Source organism: Cupressus sempervirens, chromosome 7 (assembly GCF_028749045.1).
Source record: "Cupressus sempervirens isolate cs-2001-9-10 chromosome 7, ASM2874904v1, whole genome shotgun sequence".
NCBI lineage: Eukaryota > Viridiplantae > Streptophyta > Pinopsida > Cupressales > Cupressaceae > Cupressus > Cupressus sempervirens.
Window position 1 is genome coordinate 323,173,514 of NC_143124.1, and position 10,058 is coordinate 323,183,571.

Genomic DNA, 10,058 nt, shown 5'->3' on the forward strand with positions numbered 1-10,058 from the left:
CATTTATATTATTATTTATTAATAGTTTGTAGACCCAACAAACATTAATAAATAATAAACTCGTCAAAATTATTATTAATCAATATTGAGAATCTTTACATAACTTCCTTAGTTAATATTTGACCAACTCTTAACACCATTAAGTTATATCCATAATCTATTTAATATACATAACAATTCCAATCATAGCAAGATTATTAAATGTTATAACAATGTCTATGACCTTTGTCAATTAGATCCATTATCATTTAAACTCTCTTAATCATCTTCATTAAACAACTATTATCAACATAACATAAATTACCATCTCATAATTATTTAATATATATTAAATAATATATTTAATATACATTAAATAAAATTAATATTAAAGTCAACCATATTCAAATTAATAATTTAAATGAATTTCAATATCTCATTTTGATTAACAATAGTTGACAATTATCATTAAATCAATAAACAATTATCAACATTCAACGTTTATAAGTAATAAGGTTGAAGTCAAGTGCTATATATGTATATATGTAATATAACTATTACCAAATCACACACACACACACACACACACACACACACATATATATATATATGTATGTATATATATATATATGTATGTATATATATATATATGTATGTATATATATATATATATATCTATATATATATCTATATATATATCTATATATATAGATATATATATATATATATATATATATATATATATATATATATACATACATATATATATATATACATACATATATATATATATACATATATATATATATATATATATATATATATATACATACATATATATATATATACATACATATATATATATATACATATATATATATAAACTCAAAATATATATTACAATTTTGAAATATCATTGAAAGATCAAATTGCATATTTATCATATTGCAAAATAGTTTATAAAACAACGTACGCAATTTACATTGTGGCGCAGGCTTAAAGCCGCTGCCACCAAAGTTCACGGCAGTGCTGTGTGGCAGTAGACAGGCCCGTTGTGGCAGTTAATCGCTCCATCGCCGGGTACCCTGCCATCTCGTCATCGGTCACGGGTACTCTGCAGTCGCAGGTACCTTGCGATCGCCGCCACTACCGTCAGGATTAGTGAGGATGGGGGTGCGGTCGGGGTAAACCCCGCCCACCCCACTACATATATATTTTTTTAAAAATGTTTTCAAGCAACGTTTTCTTTAAACGTTTGGCCATATGCGAATTTCAGATTTTGTAAATAAAGTTTTTTCCCATTTCAATTTACAAATATATACATATGTGTGTGTATGTATATATATGTATATACATATATGTATATACATATATGTATATATATATACATGTATAGATATATACAAAATTTTGTTATCAATTATTACTGCATTTAAAATATATATATATAATTATTTCTATATATATATGCAAATTTATAAAGGAAAATATATACTTAGACTTAGAGGCTTAAACAAGAATTCTCTCCTTTAAATAATTGTTTTCTAAACATATCCATTAATACATCCAATGGGTTTAACTATAAATTTGAAATCTCCTTCCTCAAATTGATTCTAATTCGATTCCAAACCCATTTAGATCTATTGTCTCTTTAATTGGATCTAGGGTTTTCTAATGTTTTCTTCTCAACAAATAAATACATATCTAGATTCCGATTCAAATTGCAATTTCATTTATGGAATATAATTAGATACATATAACAAACACAATGAAGACAGGAAGAGAAATAGTGCAAAGAGAATATGTGATTATCACCAGTGCACCTGGACACTGATGCTAATCTGTCATGCCTCAGAAGTCCATAGAAAATCCGTTTCCTTCTCCATCATTCATAATCCTTCCAAGATCCAAGCCAACCGAGAATCTCCAAGTGACTAAAAATGCTAGAAGAAGAATGGAAGCATATAGAAGCATATGAGCATGAAGAAGAATATGAGCTTGTGGGTTGTAGCTTCCATTAAGCTTCTACTTCAGCTTTCATAAGGCTTCTCCAAACACCCTAGGAGAGCCTCTATTTAAAGGCCTCTAAGATGCATCTAGAGTGTCTCTAGAAACAACTAGAAGATAACCATGACAACCAAGCATGGGTCTTCTCCAACCTTCTAGATGAGTCTTAAGATTGTAGACACCATGTGCTCGAATAAAATGCTAACTTCTAAGTGTAGACAACTTGTGCAAACTTAGAGTGCAAACTCTAGTATTGTCTACATGACAACTCCCGAGAATTTGCAAACTCCTATGTGAGAAAATATTGAAAATATTGCACAATAATTAATATAATATTTAATTTACTCTTTCCAATTTAATTAATTAATTTATTAAATCTCATCCACTAACTTTAATAATTCCACTTTGCAATCTTAATATATTTATATTTTAATCACATGAGATTTAGAATCTTTTAATAATTTAAATATATCTTCCACTTTTAAATTTCATTTTCCAAAACTTAATTGCTAAGATATTTATTATCTTTAATAATAATATTATTTAGTCATTTATTTAAAAATTAACTCCAAATATATTATTATTAAAATAAATATTGTCACATTCCAAATTTAAACTTTTAACTTTTATTTCACATTTAATTATTTTATTTTATTAATTTCTCAATTAATTAAATAAAATAAATATTAAAATATGATATTATTTTTCCATTAAATTAAACCATTAATTAAATCTTTTAATTAGGCTTAATTAATAGAAAATACATCAAAGACTCTCAAAAAATACAAAAATCCATCATAGCCAAAATACATAGAAAATCAAACCAAGGGTTAATATCACGAATTACGTTATCCAACGTATTTAGAGGGTACTCAACTTAGATACTTGTCCTAACTTTCCAATTAGAACAAATGGCTTAAAAGGTTGGGATTTGGACTTGAGAATTTATCTCCCCTCTCTTATCATTGAGATATATGATAGGGTATGCTCATCCTGGCAATTCAGGGAAGTCGATACCTGATACCTGCAACCTACATAAAAACCATGCATGTAAAAGAACAATATATACTAAACTAAATAGGCAATGGTAGGAAGTGTTGCATCATGTAGATCCTGACTAGCAGGTGACTACGACTCCCTTCCTTAACCACATCAGACACGCCATACAGAAGCAAAAACGCAAAGCAAACACGCACACCATACACATGCAAGTATGGGGTAAGTATCCATAATAAAACACATATGATAATAAACCATCTTACTAATCATAATTAATAACTACAAACACTGAAAATAATCATCATACAGACATGAAATGTAGAGTCTAAGTAATCTCGTCACATAATAAACTAAATCCATAGCAGAATATCTGATAATCTCAAAACAATGCTGCTAACCATCAACATAAAACTAGCTCTAAAAGAGTTCAACAATGTTAGCAAAATGTGAACTAGGGGCAGGCACTACATCCACCCCCCTGGGATTAGGCTTACTCCTAGAAGCCTACAAGAATGAAAAACTAAGATACTCACTATGCGAGTCCCCATTGAACCTTTTTTCCTCTATAGAGGAAACATGATTCCAATGAAGATATTACAACACCTTTAGAGCAATATGATTCTGGTTTAATGATAAACCGAAAACCACATTGATCCAAAATTCAATCTTTTAACAACTACTAAAATAGATTCCTTAATACATTCTAAACAAGAGCAACTTAATGCGCACAAAAATAATCAAAGGCATATTACCTTAAAATTTAGATAAAATGATACATGTTTTGCACCTAGAATGAGTTTCAATTCTCAGTTTTGCCCATATTTAGGTTTAAGTAGAATTTTCAGTTATGAAAGCTAAGTGTTGAAGTATGAAAAATATGCAAGTAATAGTTTAGGTTCTGTTTCAGTTCACCTAGTTTCAAGTTTTCAGTTTGAAAGAGATACACATAATAGTTCAAATTTTTCATTTTGTTCATCTAGTTGACAAATAGTGGTATTCAAATATACCCAGAGCTCCCAATCTTGAAACTCGGGCTCTGATACCAAATGTAATGCCCCGCCAAGGGATCCAAAGAATTTCACTAAGTTTACCAAACAATTTTTTTTTTAAACATGAAAGATAAACCATTCACAACATTCACAGAAGCAATAGAAGCAATTCAAATGAAAGTAAACATAACATAACATAATAGATTACATTCTCTAAAGATCCCTTAAGGTTGAATTAATTCTAATCATAACCATTCTTCTAACATCACATTCTCATGAAATAACAAGGATACATCCAATGTTCCTAAACAATATTACAAGTGTCCTTTTGAAATTACTTTAAATTGCTCAATCATCCACTGTACATGTTATAAGGTATGAAAAAGCCTAAAAAATAAACATCCATACAAATAAAGTACAATAACATCCAATATTAATCCATGATGCGATTTAAGTAAATGAAACCATAAATCATACATGATACATCATCATCATAAATATGTAAACATCCATCATAAAAGATAACCATATATCACAAACATAACTAACTAAGTGCACGATTCCTCCCAACTGTAAATAGCATCATTAGACCATCATGGATCCTAGCCATCCCTCCATGCGTAACATTCCAAAGCACTGAAGAGATCATCAGCTATAAACATAGTATGAATGTCACTCCTAAAACATCCTACTAACATGCAAAGTAAAGTATAATATATCATCAACTAACATATGCAAATCATCAATGTAAGGAACATACCAGTAAATACATCCATCATCAGGTATATCGTCTATCATAATGCTCCAAGAACAGAATGAAGATAAATACCAATCAGGAATGCTCCAGCCACGGTGTCTCGAATGGGTCTCAAATGATAAGAGTGATAAAAAACACTACCACCCGACCGCGTGGAACCTAAGTGGTCCACTCCCACCATGCTGAGGAGATAATCTCAAGTCCCAAATAGGCTATCCAAAACACAAAGCATAAATCTCTTTAAGTCCAAGAATCCTAAAAAGTATACTACTCAAAGGTTCCATCACACAAAATCTGACATCTAATTTCCCAGAGCCACACAATGACATGTAGGAAACCTACTCTGCAAGTGGGAAAGTGTCATCGCATTTATCTCGTACAAGTTACCCTAGAATTTAGCTAAACTCCACGGGTCCATACAGATCTCATGAGGCCACTATTATCCTCTCATACTGAAGAGGCATACTATGGAATGCAAGGTCGCAACCATGCGTCTCACTAGTCCCACCCTAGCCTGTACAAGCGCTCAAGGCATGGGCGAGAACATCCAAAACAATTATCTTTTTAGGTTCATTTAATCCCCATTTAGTGTGTAAATGTTATCACTTATTAACCAAACTTACAATGAGTTATCCTGGCAGCCACTTAGGGCCCCAGACCCCATTGCAAGCCACTTCTCGAGACTACAAGTAGATTACCTACCCTAATGCCCATGGAATCTTAAATCACCACAGTCCTGTACAAGCGACTGTAAAGAAAATCCAGAAGATAATCCATAAAAATAATCATCAAATATCCATAATAAGAATCATCAAGTCACCAAGATAAGAATCATCAAAATCTCCATGAGCATCTGGAAAACATCCATAGAAAATCATGACCACAACAGTTCTCTATTGGTAACGGAAGACATCACTGATAATCATAAGTATCCATTGGTTCTCAATAACCAAAATATATCTCAAAATAATCACCATATCCATTGGTTCTCAACAAGCAACAAAGAATATCTCAAAATCATACTGATCAAATATCTCAAAATCATACTGATCGAAGACTCCAAAATGGTTGAGTCAAACATGTCACAACATGACATCATCAAGAATAAATCCACATTTTAGTCCCATCATGGCGACTAGAAAATAAACCAAGGATAACTGATCGATGACTCAAAAATGATTAGCTCAAGTGTCTCACACACATACATCTCAGCTCCACGCATGAAGACTGATGAACAAATACAAACATTTCATAGAGCATACGATCACATAACCATGGTTGGGATTATAAAGATCAAGACCAAATAAGATGAACATGCCAACACATCTCATAACCCCCGAGCCTCTGGTAACAACCTAGGACTGGTCAACACTAGTTAACCCAAAAAAAAACTCAAAACAAGAAGCATATAGAATACACGATGCAAACACATGTTTTGGTTTTGCTATAATCTCATAGTTGAGTTAAGTGTAGAGTTTTATTTTTCCATTTCCAATTGTAGGGGTTTCAGTTTCCATTTTCAAGTATACTTCAAGTGTCTAAGTTTCATCATTTGACCTACAAGTCAACCCAATTGTTCCCCGATAGCTTTATCCTTCCATTATTAAGAATTACATTCTAAGAATAACTTAAGGATATCTATTCACTGATTGACCTTTAATTAAATTGTTCTCTATATTAAACTAAGATCCATATTCAAATTGATCAACTCTTCTTTTAAGGTTACTTCAACTTCCAAAATAAATCAAGGATCATTATTCGTTAAATCATAAGAGAGCCATTTATCAATCTTCGAATAAGAAGATTATAACTCAATTAAAATGATCAATTTAACCAATCAATTAACAATTATAACTTTATTAAAATTTAAGCCTTTAATTCAATCGTTATCATCATTGACAATCATATAATATCTAAAATCATAATTCAAGTCATAAGACTTATCGACTTTGATATCAATATTTTACAACCTCGTTAAGAGAATCATATCAATTAAATCTCTAAAACATAATTATTAATCAAATCTAATTAACTCTAGTTAAATTGATCTAATTAATAATTGCACAACCATACCATCAACCCAATGATTATCAGTTAACTAACAATAGTTTGTACGTAAAAAGTCAACTCCAATACACAAATATTAATATTTCAATAATACTTATAACAAATTATTTTTGAAATCTTATCCATAATGACTACATTCATCTTTCTTAATGATTTCGTATTAATGATAATCATTTCCTAGTTAAATCTCTATCACATTTAATTATATTGACAACTCATTAATCAATTTATAATCCAAATCCAAAAACTAATGTCTTTACAAGACTTCAATCGTTAAATAATCTCTTCTAGATTAATTCTAATTGAATTAGCCATTTATATTATTATTTATTAATAGTTTGTAGACCCAGCAAACATTAATAAATAATAAACTCGTCAAAATTATTATTAATCAATATTGAGAATCTTTACATAACTTCCTTAGTTAATATTTGACCAACTCTTAACACCATTAAGGTATATCCATAATCTATTTAATAATACATAACAATTACAATCATAGCAAGATTATTAAATGTTATAACAATGTCTATGACCTTTGTCAATTAGATCCATTATCATTTAAAGTCTCTTAATCATCTTCATTAAACAACTATTATCAACATAACATAAATTACCATCTCATAATTATTTAATATATATTAAATAATATATTTAATATACATTAAATAAAATTAATATTAAAGTCAACCATATTCAAATTAATAATTTAAATGAATTTCAATATCTCATTTTGATTAACAATAGTTGACAATTATCATTAAATCAATAAACAATTATCAACATTCAATGTTTATAAGTAATAAGGTTGAAGTCAAGTGCTATATATGTATATATATAATATAACGATTACCAAATCACATATTTAATATATTATATATATATATATATATATATATATATATATATATATATATATATATATATATATATATATATATATATATATATATATATATACATACATATATATATACATATATATATATATATATAAACTCACAATATATATTACAATTTTGAAATATCATTGAAAGATTGAATTGCATATTTATCATATTGCAAAATAGTTTATAAAACAACGTACGCAATTTACATTGTGGCGCAGGCTTAAAGCTGCGGCCACCAAAGTTCACGGCAGTGCCGTGTGGCAGTAGACAGGCCCGTTGTGGCAGTTAATCGCTCCGTGGCCGGGTACCCTTCCATCCTGTCATCGGTCACGGGTACTTTGCAGTCGCAGGTACCCTGCGACCGCCACCGCTGCCGCTGGGATTAGTGAGGATGGGGGTGTGGTCGGGGTAAACCTCGCCCACCCCACTACATATATATTTTTAAAAAAACATTTTCAAAAAATGTTTTCTTTAAACGTTTGGCCATATGCGAATTTTGGATTTTGTAAATAAAGTTTTTTCCCATTTCAATTTACAAATATATACATATGTGTGTATATGTATATATATATGTATATACATATATGTATATATATATATATATACATGTATAGATATATACAAAATTTTGTTATCAATTATTACTGCATTTAAAATATATATATATATATATATATATATATATATATATATATATATATATATATATATATATATATATATATATATATATATATATATATATATGCAGATTTATAAAGGAAAATATATACTTAGACTTAGAGGCTTAAACAAGAATTCTCTCCTTTAAATAATTGTTTTCTAAACATATCCATTAATACATCCAATGGGTTTAACTATAAATTTGAAATCTCCTTCCTCAAATTGATTCTAATTGGATCCCAAACCCATTTAGATCTATTGTCTCTTTAATTGGATCTAGGGTTTTCTAATGTTTTCTTCTCAACAAATAAATACATATCTAGATTCCGATTCAAATTGCAATTTCATTCATGGAATATATTTAGATACATATAACAAACACAATGAAGACAGGAAGAGAAATAGTGCAAAGAGAATATGTGATTATCACGAGTGCACCTGGACACTGATGCTAATCTTTCATGCCTCAGAAGTCAATGAAAATCCCTTTCCTTCTCCATCATTCGCAATCCTTCCAAGATCCAAGCCAACCGAGAATCTCCAAGTGACTAAAAATGCTAGAAGAAGCATGGAAGCATATAGAAGCATATTAGCATGAAGAAGAATATGAGCTTGTGGCTTGTAGCTTCCATTAAGCTTCTACTTCGGCTTTTATAAGGCTTCTCCAAACACCCTAGGAGAGCCTCTATTTAAAGGCCTCTAAGATGCATCTAGAGTGTCTCTAGAAACAACTAGAAGATAAGCATGACAACCAAGCATGGGTCTTCTCCAACCTTCTAGATGATTCTTAAGGTTGTAGACACCATGTGCTGAAATAAAATGCTAACTTCTAAGTGTAGACAACTTGTGCAAACTTAGAGTGCAGACTCCAGTATTGTCTACATGACAACTCCCAAGAATTTGCAAACTCCTATGTGAGCAAATATTGAAAATAATGTACAATAATTAATATAATATTTAATTTACTCTTTCCAATTTAATTTATCTATTTATTAAATCTCATGCACTAACTTTAATAATTCCACTTTGCAATCTTAATATATTTATATTTTAATCATATGAGATTTAGAATCTTTTAATAATTTAAATATATCTTCCACTTTTAAATTTCATTTTCCAAAACTTAATTGCTAAGATATTTATTAGCTTTAATAATAATATTATTTAGTCATTTATTTAAAAATTAACTCCAAATATATTATTATTAAAATAAATATTGTCACATTCCAAATTTAAACTTTTAACTTTTATTTCACATTTAATTATTTTATTTAATTAATTTCTCAATTAATTAAATAAAATAACTATTAAACTATCATATTAATTTTTCATTAAATTAAACCATTAATTAAATCTTTTAATTAGGCTTAATTAATAGAAAATACATCAAAGACTCTCAAAAAATATGAAAATCCATCATAGCCAAAATACATACAAAATCAAACCAAGGGTTAATATCACGAATTACATTATCCAACGTATTCGGAGGTTACTCAACTCAGATACTTGTCCTAACTTTCCAATTAGAACAAATGGCTTAAAAGGTTGGGATTTGGACTTGAGAATTTATCTCCCCTCTCTTATCATTGAGATATATGATAGGGTACACTCATCCTGGCAATTCAGGGAAGTCGATACCCGGTACCTGCAACCTACATAAAAACCATGCATGTACAAGCATAATATATACTAAACTAAACAAGCAAT